The sequence below is a fragment of the Chroicocephalus ridibundus genome, chromosome 2 (assembly GCF_963924245.1).
Source record: "Chroicocephalus ridibundus chromosome 2, bChrRid1.1, whole genome shotgun sequence".
NCBI lineage: Eukaryota > Metazoa > Chordata > Aves > Charadriiformes > Laridae > Chroicocephalus > Chroicocephalus ridibundus.
In genome coordinates, this window is record NC_086285.1 from 20,042,239 (window position 1) to 20,063,475 (window position 21,237).

At 41.1% G+C, this 21,237-nt stretch overlaps 1 protein-coding gene across 3 annotated transcripts in view; it reads right to left on the reverse strand.

The window, feature by feature from the left end:
• Nucleotides 1-21,237, reverse strand: part of KIAA1217 (KIAA1217 ortholog) — a 371,004-nt gene that overhangs the window by 315,191 nt on the left and 34,576 nt on the right. Inside the window, exon 1 of one of the 3 annotated variants that reach the window (XM_063324656.1) lies at nucleotides 20,176-20,286. The exons of the other annotated variants lie outside the window; for them this stretch is intronic. The gene's annotated coding sequence lies outside the window, so the exon portion shown is untranslated. Of the gene's footprint in view, nucleotides 1-20,175; nucleotides 20,287-21,237 lie in introns of those variants that run through there. 3 annotated transcript variants of the gene reach the window in all.

Sequence of the window (21,237 nt, forward strand, 5' to 3'; positions counted from 1 at the left end):
GTAGCTAACTGCTTTATTGTTGAATTAATGGGGTTTTTTTCTTGGTTTTCTCCACATGGCTCACCTTCATGCCAGCCATATAAGAAAACAGTCTTTCTAACAAAGCTACATAAAAGAAGGTTCATCTTTCTCTGAATTGCACGCACAAGGCAAATAAAGTTCAGACTTAACAACAATGCCACACCGTAGCATGGAGTCCAATAAGATCATACCCTAACATCTGAAGAGTGCGCTTGAGATACTGAGTCCATGCCAAGCAGTCCTGTCATCAAAAGAAATAAAGCTGTATGTAAAAGCAGCAACAGATAGAATCATAGAATGTGTTGGGTTGGAAGGGACCCTTAACGGTCATCTAGTCCAACCCCCCTGCAGTAAGCAGGGACATCTTTAACTAGATCAGGTTGCTCAGAGCCTCATCAAGCCTGGCCTTGAATGTCTCCAGGGATGGGGCCTTCACCACCTCTCTGGGCAACCAGTTCCAGTGCCTCACCACCCTCATTGTAAAGAACTTCTTCCTAATGTCCAATCTAAACCTACCCTGCTCTAGTTTAAAACCGTTACCCCTTGTCCTATCGCTACATGCCCTTGCAAACAGTCCCTCCCCAGCTTTCTTGTAGGCCTCCTTCGGGTACCGGCAGGCTGCTATAAGGTCTCCCTGGAGCCTTCTCTTCTCCAGGCTGAACAACCCCATGTCTCTCACAGCCTGTCCTCATAGAACAGGTGCTCCAGCCCTCGGATCATCTTTATGGCCCTCCTCTGGACCCACTACATAAGCTACTTTCCAGACCACTAACAACTCTACGTACATACTTTTAATTGTTTTGGAGGAAGAAACTGTACATGAGTGGAGAAGCTGAAGGTACATGAAGAGAAACTATAGTGCTACAACAACAGCATCAATCAGAGTGTCACTGATCTACAACCATCAAGTGCCTCTCCTGCATCTCCTGTATTGCACAAAGTAGGACAGTCCAGGATCCAGTCACTCCCCTTCTTACCACAAACTGGGTCCGTTATATTTTTGTCTCCACACACTGCTTACAGGAGAATGAAATTTTCAGAAAAATTATTTGAAGTCAAACTATAGTTCCACTTTTGCCCCAAATTTCAGGAAGATGTGAGGGAATAAAGTGTTTGCAGGCTTTACAGTAAGCAGCCTGTCTTCTAAACCCTGAAAAAAACGCCTTCACCTTTACAGGTGAAAAGCGTATCAGAAACGCATCACAAAATTCAGAATGTGAATTCTGTTACTTTTTTATTATTATTAACAATTTTTTTTCCATTATCATATAAGAAAACGTGAATTCCTTTCTAATATATATTACTATAGCTATCCCTATGGCACGATACTCTAGTAAATCTGATGTAATGAAACAACCCTCAACTTGAGCTCTCTGCACTGCCTATGGAGTAAATTATATGATGGCTAAGGTAAAATCCACATTTAATTAAGAAGCCTACATACTGCAAAGTACTTACTATTCCTTTTAGCCAGAAACCCAGTGACAGTTTCATAGAAATCACCTGGTTTATTATTCCTGATGAAATAACACTCACCTAAGTATTTCTGCGAGAACACGACACAGCGCGTGTTGCCAGCTGTCCTGAGTCGTTACACTCCAGCGTTAGCCACAGATTGCCAGGCAGCAGCAAGCCAATCTACACCACTACTGCAGTATATACATGTCAGCATTCCTCTTGCGTAATAAAATCTGTTTGAATGTTTCGTAAGAATTATCATGGGATATCAGAAGATACAGCACAGCCAATCCCCACCCAAAATTCACAGGGTTTTAAAGACCACAGTCTCTAACCTTTCGCCTGGCCCCTCTCCCAGCCCTTATCTTTTCCAGTTGACATCTGTCCACGAGGGCTTCAACAGGGATCTGTTTACTGTTAACGGTAAATATTCATCAGTAGGTTCCCTCTTCTGGAGTTATGAGACATCATAAGTGGTTTTCAAGGAGGTGGAGTAAAAATCCATCATTAATCCATGTGGCACTTTTTATGTAGTGGCTGAGGGAAAGCAGATTCACAACCTTCACAGCCTCTCCCACTATCAAATCTCGATTCCTCCAAGTCCTTGCCCTCACACTGCTAATGCAAAAACTTTCCACTAGATGGTGTGGGATATGTAGGACATGTAACTCCCTAAATTATTAGTAAATATACATTCAGTAAATAGCACTCCCCCGAGTTTCAGTTGCAATTCTCTTCCGTTCCAACAGAGAGAATTAGTTTATAGGAAAACCAAAACACCCGCCTTACAAAGCATTAATTCAACCCAGGATGTGTGCACGCTGGTTCTCCAGGAGGATAAAAGCAGTAACCCTGAAATCCTATTATCCAGTGAATTGCCTTAAAAATTAAGCGTGCCAGTTTATTACCTTGACTAGAAAGAAATCAAAGTCATCACAGAAGAAAAAAAGAAAAAGTGAGAAGTCTCTTTTTTCTTTTCTTATTTCCCCGCCTTAAAAAAAAAAAAAAGTTTATAAAGATAAAAGAAGATAAAAAGCCTAGGAAGTCCAAAAGACCGCAGAAAACACTAGGGCCTGGTCAGCCCCGTTTTCAGCCCACGCCTGAAGCGCTATTCTGTTTTGAAGCTGTGACTATGAAAAGCCAGCTTCTGACTCAGGAATCTTCTTCTGGGGACCTGACGTGACACATTCAGCTTTCTCGGGCCCTTGGCCGTTTCAGCATGGCACAGTGCTCCATCCCTCTCCCCAGAGCCATGACGGCATGAGCTGGGGAAGGGGGGAGGAAATTAATTGTCAGAACTGCTACGCAAATGTCAACACTTATTCTTTTGTAAGAATTAGACTCAGATGATCTACACAGTTATCGCTGAGGACTTGATAAGGCTCGGGTAGAATACAATTGCTAATTGAGACATAATTTCTTCAGAAAAGTTTGCATTATTGAGTGAGAAGGAATTAACTCCGCTTGACTCTTGGATCATTGAATGAGTTTGTTAAAAGTGGAATAAATAATAGTATTATAAAAGAGAAAAATCATAATCCTCACTTATTTTTAACCTAGGCACATATTAAAATAGAAACCGTTAAGGCACAACAACCATTAAATCCTACTGACATTTTTAGGCAATTTTCAGCGCTGAATAGCATGTTAAGTCTATACGCTGTTGAAAAAATTTGAAGCAAGCACACATGATCTAAAGCAGAAACAGAGTCATTCCCCACTGACTAATAATCAGAAACAACTGAATAAATTAAAAGTGGCACAAAATACTACGCCACAAAACACTACCGAGCATGTTCTACAGCACAGGGAGAAACTGAAAAGTCCACGTGGGCCACGGCTGAAATACAAAATCTGGTGAAAGAGGGAAGGGAGCGGACAGGACCAGTGAAGCAGAGAGGACGTGGAGACCTTTCAGGGGTGACAAGGAGAAAGCTCTCCCTCTCCGGGGTGGCAGGGAAAGCCCAACAGACCCGAGCCAGGCTCTTTCGCTGGGGAGAGCCCCACACATGGATATAGCAATATAGCAGCTATATTGCTTTCCAAGACATTTTGAGGCTCCCCCCACAATCAGGCAAACGAAGTAAAAGCCTAATAGCTTCAAATAAGATGGGGAGGATTGTTGTTTGGGTTTTTTTGTTTTGTTTTGTTTTTAATTCAGCTTCACCTATTACAGCCAACTTCTGAATTACAGGCGGTTAGGAGGATAGCCCACCCTGAAAGCTGCAGCTGCAGGAAGCTCCCATTCGACTAGACTGACTTGCTGCCACCAGGTTCCCCTCCTGCCCATGGATGGCTAACAAACAACATTTTTTCCAATGAAAGATAAGTGTGTGGAGATACCAAACTTCCATTCTCTCACGAGAGATTAGCCCGCAGCCTCACAGGCATTTTACCATTCAAAAATCCCAATTTCTCAATTCTCCCAGAAAGTGTATCATTTAATCTCTCCTGTATTCCAGATGTAAAGTTAAAATCACAAGGAAATTGAAAAGGAAGAAGTAACTACCTGGGGATGAAAAGATAGCCAGAAGATAGCATTGCTCAGAAGACAGCCAGCAATCACCAAGTAAAAGGACCAGGAGAGAGAGGAAGAAAAAAAAGAAAGGGAAGAGGCAGAACTGTATCCAATAAAAACACACACTGAAAGCAAATGGAAAGATATGTGTGCTGTGAGAAGGAAATACATATTTTAAAACTTCTGTTCAACCCTTACCAAGTAGGATATTAGTTACTATTTAAGACCCCAAAAAAGAATAATTATCTCATAAAGACTGCATCAAACTTTAAACAAAAAGTGGTAAATCCAAGTGACTTGTGTAATACAAGTAACAATACAATATAAAATGAATGTTGGAACACGCACACTTTTTTAAGAAGTACTGTCTCCCCCACTCCACAAACAAAAATGAGAGTACGGTAAAAAAGGTCAGAAGAAGAAAAAACATTCAATTAAATAAAACTTAAAGGTGACAAAAGAAAATAAAACTTTCAAAAATCGAAGGCTGGATATTTCTATTTTACCACACTGAAAACATGAAACAAAATTAGGGTCACTGATAGACTACTACATAAGACTGACAATGCATTACATTACCTCTGAATGGTGACAAACTATAGTCATTCCTTCCAAACTTGAAAGCGCAGAGACAATACTGAATTGAGTGTGTGAATTACATATACATTTAACTATTTTCTATTATAAAAACACAAGAAAATATCATTACCGTATACTTATGATGCTGGTAGAATGTTTTCCCAACTTTTTCTTTTTTTTTGATGATTGTTAGGAAATATTCCCTTGCAATTAAACTAATTCACCACTTCTTTCTATGGAAGAAAGTCATTCTCACAGTATCCCTCTCCTGTTCCTGCTCCTATTCATTGCGTTTTGTTTTTTTTTTTCGGGTGGAACTCTTCCTCTTCCTCTCCTATTTCCCTTCATTTCCCAACTCTATCTTGAGTGTCTTCTGAGCTCTGCTTTTTCCTTCCTCAGAGGGTCACATCTTTCCTTGCAGCTTCCCCAGCGAGGCGCCCAGCCGTAGTGAGCAGTTCCTTGGGAATCTGATAACAGCTTTATATTTTGGAATTACTCGGGAGCTACAGTTGAGGGTATTTCACTATTACTTTATAACTCAATGCCAAGCAAGTCAGTTACAGGCTCAAATGAAGAGGTCATTCAGCTTTATTTTTAAAAGTCCATATACAAGACAGCTATACTTACGGAGCCAGACTATCTGGCAGCAGATGCACAGAATTAATTTATCAGGAGTTCTTACCAACAACTATCTGGAGTTTGTGACTTTATACATTTTTGGAATTAACTATTGTAAAACAGGTAGCCGAGAGGAAAACACAAGCTACTTGCTTATCCCACTAACAGAAGCCCCGTGGGAAGAGTTTACATCATACTCTCATAAATCATTATACAAGTAATTTTCAAAGAAGGGGGAAGAAAGGAGGAGGGAGGGGCAAAAAAGCCATTTCTTAATAAACTGGTTTTGCATTACTGCAGGCATCACCCATAGCTACCTCAGGAGGGGGCTGATGTAAGGTAGTCAATCCCAGACAGCCGTGATGGTACCAAAACCACCCCCAAGAGGAGCGTCCTAAAAGGCCACCCATGAGTGGGTTACAGCAGAGAGGGAGCTGCCACTCCTGTTATAAAGCGTACTAACAGGGATATTCAGGAACAGCAACCACTAATTTTACCCTCCACTGTGGTGCTCTACACCATATACCAAGTTTAGCTTGTCCTTGCTTCTATCAAAGCCAAAGCCCTCTAAAGGGCTTCTCCTATGTCCCTGCGTCCCTGACTCTTACTGTCCTTCACAGGGACATCAATTACAGCAAATTTGTTATTCCATCTACAGGAAGGTTTCCAGGGTGAACGCTGCCTGTGTGACCACTGGTCCTTTAGCTTCAGTTAATCACGATTATCCCTGAAAAAATGGACAGTAGTTTGCCTATGAAAAAAACAAAGTGGATGCATTTCTATTTTTAAAAAATCATGTATTAAAAAAACCCCACGAGAGGTAGACTGGCCTCACAGGGTAACCTACGGTCTGCTTTTAAACACAACTGCTTTTAATGCCATGTAGTGGGAACAGCATCTTCTAGGGCCAAACCCTGGCACCATGGCTTGAACAAAAGCAGAGGACAACCTGGAACCCAGAACAAACACTCAACTGGCACCTGAGCAGCATTAGAGAACATGGGACTCCCAGGTGAATAGATTTTCAGATAAGAGGTCAAGGACACTCTGAGAACAATAAAAGAGATTATTACAGTGATTACGTGATACATAGGAGATTCAGTGACTGGGAGGGAAGAGACAGCCAGGAGAGGGGAGGAGAAGCGTAAGAACAGAATGCGAGGAGCAGACTAAATAGAGCTGTAGACAGAAGTATTAAAAAACGAGGGTTTTTTTTAATATTACATATGTTACTCTATAAAGGATTTCATTACCTCAAAATACTATGCTACAGCATTTCCTTCTTCCTCTACCATCAGACTACTCACAATGTGTTATGAGAAGATACAGACAAATAAAAATCAATTAATGCTAATAAAAATCATGGTCTCAATTAATTCTTGTATACATCAAGAGAAAACCACATCCACAGGAATATGACTGACACAGAACGGAAACATCAGCAGACTGTGTTCACCATTAGACTAGGGCACTTAAGCGCATCACATCAGCAGACCTGACCCAACCAGTAGCTCCACTCTAAGTCCATTCTCTCTGCACTAGCTTGGGGCAGGTGCCTTCTGCTGTCGCTGAAGCTGGTGGAACCTTGCACCTACAGATCTGGCCCCTTTATCTCCCAAACAGGTTGACCTCTTGCTGACTGGAAACAGCTGGTCAGCCACAGGGGCTAGTGCTGGTTGTTCCAGGCCGTAGTGAGCCCTAACCAGTGCTGCTGGTGTTCACACCTATGTCCTGGTCCTGCTTACTCATCCAAGCATAGCCTACAGGACCAATTCCAGTCTGAGTTAACACAAAAGTGTATGTCATTATGTGATTTGCTTTGCTGATGCCTGGGCAAGCCTCGGGAGTGCCCAAGCACCAAGACAATTATGGCAACTGGATAAAGAACAACGCACTAAGCAAGCCCAGTACCCTGTTTATCTCCAGCACCATATTTAGCTCTTTTTAATTTATTTGCTGAATTCCATATTACAAGCACTTATATTTTTTGCCCTTGACGCTCTCATTACAAAGCTACCCCCAATATTTTTTTAAGAGATGTTCTTTTTCATTTCTATTTTAAAATGTCACTCAAATACAATGCTTTGTGCTCCAAAATGTCTCCCTTGGCTTCAGATATGCATTCCAGATATGTGCTATTTCTAATTTGAGAGGGGGGGGGAAAGATAAAAAAAGAGACTTCTATATTCAAGCCACTTCTATATTCGAACAGCACAGCCCACCAGACTTAGATAAACCAAGGCATCAGATTAATGTAGTCTGTCCTTTCCAAACCCCAAACCTTACTTACATGCATGTTTGTACTTATCTTTCCATTCATTTTAACTTGTGAGAACTCAATCCAAGGCTATTTACTAGAGCCAGCTGTTTTAATGGCCTCATTACTTACCCAAACCCACATCTCAATAAGCTTGGGGAAGCTGCCAAAAGATTTGGCTGAACCTCTTACAAGGCCCCATGACAAATGGTAACTATCATTTTATTATCTGTTTTAGCGATATGAAGGTCTGGTTGGATTCTCCAATTCTGGATGATTAAAGAACAGCAGCGAGTTTCTGCTTTCCACCCATCATTAACAAGAAGATTGTGACTGCTTGGACACACAGGCATGACCACTATGATTCGTACCCTGTCACCTCCAGGCTCAAACCCTGGAATTCACAGTAAATCGAGAAAAAACCCTGGGATATACTCAAAAGCCAGAGCACTTGCTGCCTGTTACCTTCCTGAAACAAGAGCTCCAACCGATGAACTTTGCAATTATCTAGGACACTGGTGGTTTTCCACCACAGCAGTTAAGTGGAGACATTCAACCCAGCTCAGCACGGTACAGAAGAGAGCCAATAAAGGCCACAGAGAGCCCCAAAACGAGCTCCCTCAGAGTTCAAGCTCGTTTTCCTTATACCTGAAGTTGACTAGTTTACTTTCAGACAAGACTAAAAAAAAATCAGGCTTTTAAACAGACAGGTGGGAATGGCTGAAGTTCTCCAAGAAAGCCCAGGGTGGGATGCTTCTGAGGTAAAATATCATCTTTGGTGCCTGCTTTCATGCAGCCAGTTGTTTTGCAGTGATTGTTACTGTATTTCAGCAGAGAATGAACCCCACCCTGACATTCAGCTAAGACAGAAAGATTGTTCTTTGTCTTAATTATTTATTCAAGGCCCAAAATTAATATTTTAGGAGACAGAAGGAAAATTACACATGAGAATAAGGAAGTTTGAGTTGTTTGACAGTATCAATTTGCTCCAGTTCTGCTTTTAGAAAATTGTAATCTCCCCTTAATCGCACTAAAAAGGCGTCCAAATTATGAGAAGTTTGGACTAAAAATTTTATTCTGGGCCTTGCCTGAAAGAAAGCCTAATCTGTGCCACACACCTCCCAGCAGCCTTTTGTTTGCTGGGCCTATCATTGCATTTCCATCACTTCTGGTATGTTAGTTACAAATCACTGAAATAATAAGCAAAACACAATGTGGGATGGGAGAGAACGACAACCAGAGTCAATAAAAAAGCCATGCATAAGGCAGGGGGTACTTGAGAGAGCAGGAAAAAAGAAACGCTGCTTCTGTGCAGAACTGCTGCTACTATAAAGGTGCATATATCTATTACAAGATAAGACACACAGTGTTTCAGCTCAAAGTTTTTAAACTGCTTGACATTTCACGCTTTTCCTGTTACCTGAGAAAAATGACATTCATAAGGTCCTATGACACTACTCTGATATAAGACCCTTATTTCTAGTAGACCAAGAGAGAGACTTTGTTAAATATTAAAAAGTGTAAATGGTCTAAGAAATCTCTCCTGCATGATACGAGCTAGACTTTCTCTTACTCTGAGTTGTACTCACCATAACAAAGAAACACAGCTGTGAACAGTAGTGGCTGAACGTTGCGGAAAGCCCCAGCTCTCCACCACCGATCCAGGAGCCAGGAAGGAACTCCCAGCATGGACAAGCCCAAGTAAAATGAAAAATCCACTATTTCCTTCAAGTTTTTCCTATAACACCCCAGTAAGTCATCCTGGAAGTCTTGCTACTGACTACAAGTGAAAGAGATCTCTTCACATCTTCACAGTTACTCTTGAGAAGTGCGGAAAGCACTGGGATGCCTGGATGCATCCAGACCACGTAGAACCAGCTGAGGGCAGAAGCTGCAACTCTGCATACACGAGTGCCCAAATTCCAACAGGACATGCCATGAAAGTAAATACAAATGGAGTTTAAAGCATTAGGGAAAGAGAGGACAAATTAATTTTCTGTACCGATACAACTATTTAAAGACTTGCAATTCTACAAGACGTCTCCCTCTTTTTCACTGGAACTTGTTGCAGGCGGCTCCCTCCACCCCACCTCTCCCTCCTCACCAAATAGAGAAAGGATTTACTACTCCAATCTTTATTACAGAAAAAAATCAAATTCATGCTTCTTAACACAGATCAGCAGCTAAAAATATTACCCCAACAATATTCTCAAGTTCCCAGCAGTTTCCACCTCAGTTTTACCGATCCATTACACAGGCATCTCACCAACTATACCATGGGTCTCTTGTGTATTTATCAACTATTCATGTTCCAAGTAATGTTAACCTTTTTTAAAAAAAAAAAAAATTGTAATATTTACCCTTTTTGTTCTCAGTAGTGTGCCTTCAAACATTTGGCTAGATTTCAAACTTTGAATTTACTGCTCTTCCTTGTGGGGTGTTTTCCTATTGTGCTCCCATATTAGACTGCTGGCGCCTACCAACTCATAAATTTGTCTCTACCTTGTTCGTGTTTTTCGCACATCTTGTCTTAGCAAAGGTTCAAAAGTTCATTAGCAAAATGCTGGTTGTCTCTCTGTTTGATGAAAAGTCTTATGACAGAGAATGTCAAGAAATTTAGCACAATTATGGCAACTAAATTACATGGCACTACATAGATCTTGTAAGGTTGCAGAAAACATAAGTAATTAACTGTTGTTAACAGGTTTACACTGACTCACCAACACATGCTTAGACCCAAACCTGAACTGCTAATAAGTACGTCAGAAATTTTTTGTAAGGAGTCAGAATGAATGACTTCACGGCAGGATGTTACTCAGTTTGCTTATTGTTTTCCCAATAGAGAAAGGAGGATTACAGATGATTCTCTTACTCACCTGCGCATCCTGAAGGACGTTCTAGAAGCCTTTTTTGTAGTACTAGAAGCTTACTTTTCTCTCTCTGCCCCATCAACATCCACCAGCAAAGTCACAGAGCCACACTTCCAAAATAACTTTCCTTGGGGAAGATCCAAGTGTGGAGGGGAGCAGGCACAGGGTTGCAGCCTGTGCTTGGAAGAAGTTATTTTGCTGTAATCTAGGGTGGAACATGCCACCTGGAACAAAGGTACTTCCAGTGTACACAGAAAAGCATATAATACATGGGAAAACTGTACAGAAAAAAAATTTAAATCACCATTTAATGGACAGCAATTTACCTGCACAGACATTTTAAAGTGTCCTTAATTTACAAAAGTCAGTATGTGAATAAATTTACAAAAATTAGTATGTGAATAAAATTTACTCATAAAAACCAGACTTGCTATCTCCATTGGATTTCCTTCAGCAAATGCAGAAGGAAATTACATGCAGAAATGAATCCTAGTCAATGGTGCTTTTACTTCCTAGCTCTTTCAGGGGATCTGTGCAAGGATAATGAACAATCAATACCACCCCCAATTTTTTTAATTTAAATAGTGAACACATTCAAGTGCCAATATCAATAATTAATTCCCTGTAATCAAATTCTCCCTTTTACATTGGGCTAAAACATAAACACTTCAGTTGACACAGAATATTTATTTTCAAATTAAGCTCCAAACCAACCTGTACCCTCCTAGCGCCTGCTTGTATCTCTGAAACTCCACGAGCGACATGCCAGGCAGTCTTGTGCCGGTAACAGTTGAGTGGTTTCCAATTTACACTCCTTGGGAAATTACCATCAGCGGGTACAAGCGTCCTGCTGTTTCCTGGTGATGTAGCTTCATAAATAGGAGCCTATAGTACTGGCCAGATAATAACAAGTACCAATCGAAAAAAGAATGAAACCATCAACTCTCCCAGGACTAAAAAAAAAAGATGTTATTTATTGTCTCTCATTAATCAAACTGTCACAGTTCTATTTTCTTTAATAAAGTCCAGCCTTTTTACTCAGAAAATGCTGTGACAGGGTGTTTGCTCCAACACTTTAAAGGTCCCCGGAAATCTTACAAAGAGAAAGGGAACAAGAAACCTCACAGAAATGTTCCAAGTAATTTTAAACTTATTATATTCCCTCCTAGAATAACAACTAAAATGAAATCATGGTTCAGATCTATGGAAAGACAGGACAGTAACCAGTCATATTTATTTTCAACAATAACACGGAAAACCGGTGTCACAAATGTGTTCCCCCATTCACAGGAAGAAACTGAAGTTAAACATTAGGTAAAAACCTTTTCAGCAGCGTAAATACAAATATTTAGTAAAGTTTGCAATGATTTATATGATTCTATGACTACTAGAACAGCAGTTTCAAATAAGATAAAATATGACCTTGGTGAGTTAAAATACATTTTATCTCATCAAGCTACTACTGAGGAAAGTAAAGTTCCTTAAAAAAAAACACATTTACCTTAAAAAAAAAAAAAAAGAGGGAGAGAGCGCGCGCACATACACCTATTTGCAACACTGACAGAAGCGCTCGTAGCTAGACTGAAATAAGGAAACACGAGGACTAAGTACTTAGTACTCAGTAAAACTACTACCATAGTAAAAATTACTGAACATCAGAAAAAGATCAAGTGCTAAAGCCATGTGCATACACACAGCTCTGAAGGGAGCAGGAAACAGTACTCAATATTTAAAAAAAAAATAAAATAAACAAAAAGCACTCAGTGCATGTAATACAGCATATATATTAGGATGAACTGAAAGCCCGTAAGTTTCTAAATGAGAGTTTTAATGATTTTTCAAGTCACAGGCAAACAACATCCTGAAGGAAAGCAAACTGTTCTGCGTGCAAAGTGATGGAAATAATTATTTGTGGTGCCTCGGCCCTCCAGCTGTAGGGTGTGCTCCGCTCTTGTTCAGGGCGGTCGACTCAGCAACTCAAAGACTGAAAGACACAGGAAAAGAAAAAAAAACTCCAGCCGAGGCAGACGTTTCTGAGTTAGTAAATTAAGCAATTTGTTCCATGATCACAACGGCAGCCGGCGTCAGCAGAAACTCGGTTTCAGCCTGGAGAGAGTAGCTGGCCCTTCATCTGCAAATTAAGTGGTATTGTGCTGCCACGTCTCAAAGACATTACTTAGTGCCAAATCTCATTTGAAATGGTTCATCCTTTGCCCTTCTCCGTGGAAATACTATCAAATTTAAGGCACGGTCCAGAGCTTCTCAGGACCTCGCTGGGCATGAATATAACCAGCTCCGTTCACCTGGCACAGCCGACACAACCAGCTGCTCCGGAGCCGCTGGCAGCGGCTGCTCTGCCATTCTGCCTCCTGTGTCGGTGCCTGGAACATACCACGTTCCTCCAAACACAGCCCTGAGCTCCACCTTCACCATGGATCTCCAATTGTGAAAAAAAGAAAATAAAATAAACCAGCCACCCATAGGACTTCCCTCACAAGCTGTTCAAGCACCTCGTCTTTAGAAAATACATAATTTCTTTTTTCCTCCAGAAAGCCTTTGCAACCCATCTTTAAACAGAACTGAACACTGCAGACACGTATCAATATACATAATTCCACTGGCTTTGAACTAGAGTATTGATATCAGAAAACTAAGCATAAACATACGCACTGATCAGCTTCTTTCTAAATTTAAGCTTGTTCTTTTTAACCCTGGAAAATTAAATCCATTGTTAGCAATTGTTTGGCCTGGAAAGGTTTCTCCACCCTATGATGCCTCATGCTTGGCCTAACTATGTTTCCACAAGATCCATCTTCATGAGCATTTACTGACTTCTTTGCAAAGCATCTGAAGAAAGTGCAAAAAGTTTCTAATTTTCTCAGGTTTTGTGACATGATTAGTTGCTCACAAAAATGCAAATTAAAGTTTAAAAGAAGAAATCCTCACAGAGTGCTCCAGAGCTACGCGATGATGGAAGTTTTTGATCAACGTAAGGAAGCAGGGAGCAGCTTCATTCAACTCATTAGCAGCATCCTGGATCATGCCATCTCCCTCCGCCATTCCCGTACCCCCTCCTGCACCTGCAGCACTCAAATAAAGCAGGTGCTCCTATGAATCCCACAAGAAGTTTGTTATAGACAGTTAATTATTTGCGACATCTGGTAACACAACACTCATTTGAAGGCAGCCACTGACAGCAGAGGTCAGAGTAATGACAAAACCACCAGCCTCTGCACCACGTGAGTGCTTCTGCCCCGCTTCTTCAGTGGGTGGGATGAGTCCTGCCTACAGTCACACAGCAGTCGTCTTCTGATATCGTCCACAGAGATAGGAATTCACTTCACAGAGATCAAATTTCTCTTTAAAACTCATTTATCATTTTAGTAAAAATTTAGTGTTTTTCCCGTTTTTTTTTTATATATCTTAATTTAAGTAAGAGTGGAAACCAAGAGGGTCAGGCAGAAGATCTGCCCAAAAATCAGCATCTGTGCAGTCACACTGGGGGAGAGCGCAAACGCTATGCCAAGCAGCACCCAGCCAAGGAGAGGAAGCTAGAGCAAGTTAAGCAGGGTACACCAGCCCGGGCCATCCAGCCGAAGAACTGCTTTGCAGCTAACTGCAACCAGAAGGAAAACTACGGCAAGAAGCCATAGAGGCATGACCCAGCGCCGCGGGATGAAGAACACCATGCTGAAGGACAGGAGGAAATATAAACATCAGAAGTTCAGGTGTGCAGCCTGTAAAGGTCAGCATACTCAGACCAAAGAATCTCAGCACACCTGGATCCACGAGGGCCCATCCATCCTCCTCACCACCATCTCCTCCTGTTGGTGCCAACCCTTCCCAACACCTCCCCAAAAGCAGGAAGTTCCTTCCTCTACACGTTTCTAATACATCTCTATTTCTCTCCATCTGCCAATTTTTCTACTTGCAGCCCTTTATCCTCCCGCTGACTGACTTCCCCGCACGCTGCCATTTATACGGCCCTGCTGTTTGGAAACAGGCACCTACTCGCTTCCTTTCAGCAATCAGTCAGTCAGTCTGACACCCTGCCTACCGCTTGCCTCAGGAGTTTATGCTGGGGATTTTTCAGCTTTCTGGTGTGTGTTGTCAATTGCCTGCCAAGTCCCACAGAACATCAAGCCCTGGTAATAAAGCCGTGGACAGTGTGACGTCCTACCAGTTCACATGGGGAAGTCCTTCCCTCAGGTTTCATAGTAAGACTGGGCCCTGGAAGGTCCTCAAAGATTTTGCTTGTTTCTGTTAAGCTGCCTATAATGCTCAAGGACTCCAAAATATCAATAATACCCTCTTATTCGCATTCATCAAAACCTATCCCGAAAGCAGACCCGGACACAGGAGCCCAGATGGCAGGTGGCACCACGCTTCAACGAACACACATCCAGGCCCAACTTTGGAAACAGGTTTGGTTCCCAGGGAAGGTTTGCTCTCATGCAGACTCAAAACGCCACCTCTGATCACCACAGCATTGGAGAACGAGCACAACCCAGATGTCGGAGGGCAGTACAGACCCAGATCACTATGTAGTAGCCTTACACGCTATTTTACCTGCTTTTGCACCCCCAGGGAACTGGCAGAACAAACTGTAGGATCCTGTAGTCTTCAAAGTGAGGTTTCTTTTCTCAGTCATCCCTCTTTCTTTGGTTCTTCAGAGAAGGGCAAGATCAAAATGGTCTTAATCGTCTGAAGTTGCGGCAGGGGAGGTTTAGATTAGATATTAGGAAGAATGACTTTACTGAAAGAGTGGTCAGGCACTGGAACAGCCTGCCCAGGGAGGTGGTTGAGTCACCATCCCTAGAGGTGTTTAAGAAATGTCTAGATGTGGCACTTCAGGGCATGCTTTAGTGGCAGAGATTGTAGGTTGTCTGGTTGGACTCAATCTCAAAAGGTCCTTTCCAACCATGAAGATTCTATGATTCTATGAAAAACCACACGCAGCACAGCGCTGAAAATGTCCAGCTCATTTTGAGGAAGATGTTCTTAGAAGCACAATCCTAGCTAAACTGTCACAGTAACAGCCTCACCTGTACGTATGTATCTACGTACAACCCCCACAGCTGCAGTCTCCGAATTGGTGGCAGACACTTCCTCAAGAACACAGGTAGACCAATGCTGAGAAACAAAACTGAGAGCTCACGAGTGCATATTTTTGGTCCTAAAACTCCCTCATGCAAAGCTTTTCCATACTCTGCACTTCATTCATTTCAATAGTTCAAGAAAATATCAGATATGAAGCATCAAGAGATGTATCACCAAGAATATTTCAGAATATGTTACAATGCTTTCATCAGCATGTTTTGTACAGACTACTTCATATGCATGAAATTAAAAATGCTTCCCTGTGTCCCACAAACGCTTTAATTTACAATGGAAATACAGTACACCAAAGCATCCTTCTGCTTTTGCAGTGCTGGGCCCTAAAATATTGGCCATAGTTTAGCAAGGTCTTTATGTCTCTCATTAACAAGACCTTAATGAAAGATAACCTGTATAATGAGCTAAAGATCAACAAAATTAGATACAAATTCCTGTTTGTTTTTGTTGTCTGGGGGTTTTTAGGAGAGGCTGAGGGCTTCTTAAGCTAATTATTAACAGAAATTGTACACCAAGAAAACCATATTTTATCTTAGGAGCTTTCTGAGAGTATGGCTTCATTTATATGAATCTTCTACATAAACAAACAGATTAAATGTATTTTTCATCTGATAGACGTGCATCTCTCATAACATCCTCCTTAGGAAACTGAGGAAGTGTGGACTAGACGAGGGGACAGTGAGGTGGACTGAGAGCTGGCTGTGTGACAGGACTCAGAGGGTTGTGATTAATGGAGCAGGGTCGAGTTGGAGGCCTGTAACCAGTGGTGTCCCCCAGGGGTCAATACTTGGACCAGTATTGTTTAACGTATTCATCAACGACCTGGACGAGGGGACAGAGTGTATCCTCAGCAAGTTCGCTGTGATGCCAAACTGGGTGGGGTGGCTGACACCCCAGAGGGCCGTACTGCCATCGAGCGTCACCCAGACAGGCTGGAGAGCTGGGCAGAGAAGAACCTAATGAGGTTCAACAAGGACAAGTGTAGGGTCCTGCACCTGTGGAGGAAGAATGTCAGGCACCAGTGTAGGTTAGGGGTGGACCTGCTGGAAAGCAGCTCTGAAGAAGAGGATCTGGGGGTCTTGGCAGACAGTAAATTATCCATGAGCAAGCAATGTGCCCTTGTCGCCAAGAAGGGCAATGGAATTCTGGGCTGCATAGGGAAGAGTGTGGCCGGCAGGCCAAGGGAGGCCATTCTCCCCCTGTACTCGGCACCAGTGAGACCACAACTGGAATATTGTGTCCAGTTCTGGGCTCCCTGGTTCAAGAGAGACAGGGAACTACTGGAGAGAGTCCAGCGTAGGGCAACAAGGATGATTGAGGGATTGGAGCATCTCCCATACGGGGAAAGGCTGAGAGAGCTGGGACTCCCTAGACTGGAGAAGAGAGGGCTGAGGGGGGACCTTATTAATGTTTACAAGCGTCTAAAGGGTGGGTTTAAGGAGGATGGAGCCAGACTCTTTTCAGTGGTTCCCAGTAATAGGACGAGGGGTAACGGGCACAAGCTGGAACATAGGAAGTTCCGAACAAACATGAGAAAGAACTTGTTACGGTGAGGGCGACAGAGCACTGGAACAGGCTGCCCAGGGAGGTTGTGGAGTCCCCTTCTCTGGAGACTTTCAAGACCTACCTGGATGCAGTCCTGAGTAATGTGCTCTAGGCAATCCTGTTTTGGCAGGGGAGTTGGATTAGATGATCTCTAGAGGTCCTTCCAACTCTGAAATTACGTGATTCCGTGATTTAATGTCAAATCTTTCAAAAACAACACGAGCACATATTTCAAAGCAAAAGAAATAGATTTTTTTTCTTTTCTGTGATAGAATCATATGACAACTCAAACAAAATGAAAAAGGGATAGCTATCATCTCTTTTTACCTATTTCTTTAAAACAGATCAAATAAAACAGAAAACCATTATTTTTATGCTAAATCTCACAAACAGGCTTAATGAGCTAAGAAGTGTGGGGGGTTGTGTGTGTTTGTTTTTTAGAAGTAGCTCATTCCAATGAAAATATCATCTTCCTTTTATTCTGTAAATTCAGAAGACCTATGGTCACCTATTTAAGAACTGGGCAATACGGGAAAGCCAACTACAGATACACTGATGCACAGCCAAATTCTCCTTGCAAATAACAGAACTAGAGTTAAGGTTTTTTTATACATAAAAGTTTAGCTGAGTTTTAATAAAAGTTAGGTCAAGTTTGTATATATGTGCGTGTACATATATATAAAGGCATGAGATCAGAGCTGGTATACACTGAACAAGAACTGCTGGTACAAAATTGATTGAAAAAGGTGAAAACACATGAAACCTACAAAACTTGCCTTAAAACAGCTTCATCCAAAAATTAATTCAAAGTTAGGGCACTTTATGAAAACACAACTGAAGTACAGCAGCAGCCAAGAAACAAAGTGGTTTATGAATTTGTCCAAGTTTTTGCATATATTTCTAACAATTTTTATTGTATATGTCAAGAAGCACTAGCAAATTTCTTCAGCCAAGGTTAAAAGCAAAAAAAAGTAATTTGTGCACTAACTTCTATTAGCTTTGTATACAAGCTACTGTACTTGCATACAGCATATTCAGGTTCTTTTTGGATCTAGTTTACTTAGAAGTCAGGCCCAAAAGGTGCCTAGAATAAGTACTTAAATCAAAACTGTGTTTAGGAATCTATGCGAATGTGACTACTTTTCCAGATACATGGGGCATCCAGAATTCCCGCTAAAGCCAAAGAAGTTGCAGAGCTTAATACATTTTAAGCAAAACCACAGACGTGATAAAAGGTATTCCTTTCAGCATTCACGTGCTGATGCCAGCCCTAACTGTGTGTATGAGGTATGCTCCTTTCCATTTCCAGTTTTCATATGAACGGTCCTGAGACAAAAAGGAAAACTGAACCAGATCTGAGATTTAAAGGCAGATCACAGTTAACCGTTTTGTTGTGGATACAAGCGTAACTAAGGTAATAGAAATTCCACAGTCTCTTGGATTAAACTCAAGTTTCCCCCACAAGAAAAAGTGCATGTGCTTTGGATGGGAAATAATTTCCAACATTTTATAAGATTCCTTTTTAGGCATCACTTCCCTCTTAAACAAAAATCACAGCTGAAAACTGCCTTGTCTCACATTTAATAGACAAATAAAAGTATATTTAAAACCATGCACCATAAAAAGTTTTATAGTCAAAAGAAAAAAGCCACATTAGAAGCTCTGGAAAAAAATAAGGTACTTAAGAATACATGGTAAGTTGTTTAGGTTCCAAGTACCATAAAATATTACTAAGTTCACAATCATTCGTGTATTTTAAAGCAGGCTGTTGCAGAATTCCTTAGGAAGACAGAAAAACTAAGGACTCCACCTGCTTCCACTCACAGTCCCTCTCCCCCCAGTCCCACATTCAGTCTCATGCACTGCCAGAAAAATACACTTCATGTGTGTCTGTATGATTTTAAAATGTGAGAGATATAAGATATTCAGGGGAGAGAGGATTTTAAGAAGTGTCATTGGACTCTCACGAGGTGAAAAAAGGAGCTATCTTTTAAAGTAACAGCAGTTTATTGATAGGAAAATAAACTTTTCTGCTAGATGTAATTTTAAATGCACCGATTTAAAATTAACACTTAGATAAAGCACATTTACAAGCACATTGTTTGTACAGTACATAGAGAAAATAAGGAAAATTCATGAGACTATGTTCAAGGTGGTACAGTCTCTAAACTATTTTGGATCTGCTGCTTCATTTCCAGATTTGAGTAGGGAATGTTACTCTTCACCTTCGCATATGAGCAGGCAGAAATCTCTGAACTTCTAAACATGCTGGTATAGTGTCCAGATAATAAAAGAAAGCTCAAGAATGGTGAAGTTTTCTACCAAAGACCTTCAAAACTCCAAATTACACAAGAATTAGCCTCACAGCCGGTGTCCAGTGGGTCGTCTTCTCCTTTATTTACTTTGCTTATATGAGTAACCTGACTAATAAACACCTTTCCTCACCTCTGGTACTACCTTAACAGTCAAATGTCATAGGCATTATTTCTCACCTTTAGGAAAAGCAACAGAAGTAGAATAGTTATAAATCCTTTTTATCCAGAAATGGCTACAACTTTTTAAAATTACTTTAAGATTCAAAGATGCATTTTTTTTTTTACAGAAAAAAATAATTTAAGATGTCCTGTAAATCTGTCATTCATTTAATTTAGGTGTGTCCTGAGGTCTCCTATAATAAAGTAATGAACCCAAGTCAATGACAGAATACTTTCTTAGGCGATTATTAAAAGAGCAGTAGATCTTAAATCTGGTCTTCTCTCTTGTTATAAATGTCCTTACTGAGTTCATTACCAAGCTTACTTCAGGCAATTAAGAAAAAGAAGAGTCAGCATTGGCACAGAGTGAAAGTTGCATGTGGTAAAGCACATCCTCGAGCCCTTCCACACTTCTCAATTGCATTGGGCTTACCCTGGCGATCTTCTACTACACACGCTTCCTTTAAACCCTATCAAATACTAGTAAAATAAGGTAAAACTAGACATTTACACAAAAAAAAAATCTAGCAGTTAGTCTTATGACTGTCACATGTTGTTAGCTGCCAGTTTTTATGCCTTTTGCTCATAGTTAGTCTACCGGGGACATCCCTTAGTGCAGCTACAGCATGCACTCAGGCAATACTGAGCATCTGACAAGCTGTTCTGCCAAGAGGATGCTAAATTTTGAGCAATAAACAGCCAATACAGGAACACCATTACCAAATTCTTGTCATATGGTTCCAAGTAGCTTTACTCCTCTGCTTCTTCCAATGCTCTTTTTGTTTTCAGAGCAACTATTTCCAGGTGTGCCAGGTGAGAACACTACAGACCTTCTGAAAGCTGGTATCACAGAGGTGGCAGATTTCTGGAAAACTCTTGCCTTAAATAGGAACTCACACTTGATTCTGAAAAATTTAAATGTAAAAGAATTTAGGAGGACCTCAGAAGATGAAAAAAGTCCTAGGCAACATCTTTTATTCAAAAGAGTTACAGTTAACACAAAATGGAAAAAAAAATACCAGCATCCTGTGAAATTTAAATAATGTGCTTTCAAGTTTACCACACAGCTGTAAAGAAAAGTCATAAGCTAGGAAGAGTAGAATTTGGCAGTAGGACAAGAGCAGGGAGCCCTCTGCAATGGGGCAAGAGTGCTCTGAGGCGAAGAGCTCTGTGGCCGCCTCCACAGCTATTTGTATCTGCTTTGCTTTCAACCAACAACATTGCCAATTACAGGAGTAGATTTTGAAACGTGAATATGGGTGCTGCGAAAACTGGACTGAGACCAATAACTCATTTTGCAGACCTCTAGCTAGTTATTCAGATGCTAATGGTCTTCAGCCACTACAGTCAAGACTGAATTTAAACCAGTACCCTAAGAGAGAGTAATACCATTTCCTCACTACCTATCTCATCAGCCATCTAATGTTTCCCAAAGCACTAAACATTTTCAAGTGCAAATATTGCTATACCTTCAACTGTTGCTATGCAACACTAGGTCTTATATTTCCTAGAAAGATGTGAAGGAAATTGGACTCTTGATCCTTAGCTTAACTACTATTACTCACCATCATATCTGCTCTACACAATTTGGATTAATACTCATTGAGGAAACCAGGTTATAGTCTTCAACAATTTACTTTTAGAATCTGGGCTCTGCTCCAATGTGTTTCCCCCCTCGTTTAATATTTAATTCTTTTTTGAACATGACCTGCCCTGCAATTTTAAGAGAAACCATCTGAGTTCTTCATTCAGCTCTATTATAGTCATTTTGCTTCAGAATTG